Source organism: Ornithorhynchus anatinus, chromosome X1 (assembly GCF_004115215.2).
Source record: "Ornithorhynchus anatinus isolate Pmale09 chromosome X1, mOrnAna1.pri.v4, whole genome shotgun sequence".
Lineage (NCBI taxonomy): Eukaryota > Metazoa > Chordata > Mammalia > Monotremata > Ornithorhynchidae > Ornithorhynchus > Ornithorhynchus anatinus.
Window position 1 is genome coordinate 102,102,988 of NC_041749.1, and position 1,256 is coordinate 102,104,243.

Here is a 1,256-nt window from a genome sequence, read left to right on the forward strand (position 1 = left end):
AGCCCGGGCTCTTTCCACTGAGCCACACAGCTCTACTCTCCCAAGCGCTTAGTACAGTGCTCTGCCCGCAATAAGCACTCAATAAATATTATTGACTGACTGCAAAGCATTTCACTAAGCACTTGGGAGAGTATGTTGTTGTCTTATGCTGTCGAGTGGTGTCCAACCCATAGGGACAGCAGGGACGCATCTCTCCCAGAATGCCCCACCTCCATTTGTAATCATTCCTTTAGTGTATCCAAAAAGTTTTCTTGGTAAAAATGCGGAAGAGATTTACTGCTGCCTCATTCCGTGAAGTAAACTTGAGTCTCTGCCCTCGACTCTCTCCCGTGCCGCTGCTGCCCAGCACAGGTGAGTTTTGACTTGTAGCAGATTGCCTTCCACTTGCTAGCCACTGCCCAAGCTAGGAATGGAATGAATAGCCCTCTGCTTGACTCTCCCTCTTTGTAGTTGAGACTGGTAGAGTGCTGGAAACTCTCCAGGTGGGACCCTGAGAAGGGTGGGAGAGTATAATACGACCAAATTAGTGAACATGTTCCCTGCCCACAACAAGCTTACAGGCAAGAGGAGGAGACCGGCATTAAAACAAATGAATGAATTACAGATACATACATAAGTGTTGTGGGGCTGAGGGTGGAGTGGATGAAGTGTGCAAATCCAAGTGCAGGGGCGATGAAGTAGAGGAAATGAGGGGTTAGGCAGGCAAGGACCCTTGGAGGAGATGTGATTTTAATAAGGCGATGAAGGTGGGAAGAGTTGTGGTCTATTGGATATGGAGGCAGAGGGAGTTCCAGGCCAGAGGCAGGATGTGGTTGAGGGGCCGGTGGCAAGATAGAAGAGATTGAGTACGTTGGCATTAGAGGAGCAAAGTGAGCATACTGGGTCATAGTAGGAAATCAGTTATGTAAGATAGGAGGAGACAAGGTGATTGAGTGCTTTGAAGCCAGTGTTAACGAGTTTCTGTTTGATGCAGAGGTGGATGGGCAACCACTAGAGGTTTTTAAGGAGTAAGGAAACATGGACTGAATGGCTTTGTAGAAAACTTTTCTGGGTAGGTGAGTGAAGTATGGACTGGAGTGGGGGGAGACAGAAGGCAGGGAGGTCAACAAGGAGGCTGATGCAGTAATCAAAGTGGGACAGGATAAATGTTTGGATTAATGTGATAGCGGTTTGGATGGAGAGGAAAGGAAGGATTTTAGCAGTGCATTGAATATGTGGGTTGAATGAGAGATATGAGTCTAAAAAAATTCCCAGGT

The 1,256-nt window shown here is 47.3% G+C and overlaps 1 non-coding gene across 1 annotated transcript; it reads right to left on the bottom strand.

The window, feature by feature from the left end:
- Positions 1–361: 361 nt before the first annotated feature.
- Positions 362–500, bottom strand: LOC114806742. Its single transcript, XR_003754804.1, has one exon. It is a non-coding gene; the product is annotated as a small nucleolar RNA SNORA7 (small nucleolar RNA).
- Between the last annotated feature and the right edge of the window lie 756 nt (positions 501–1,256).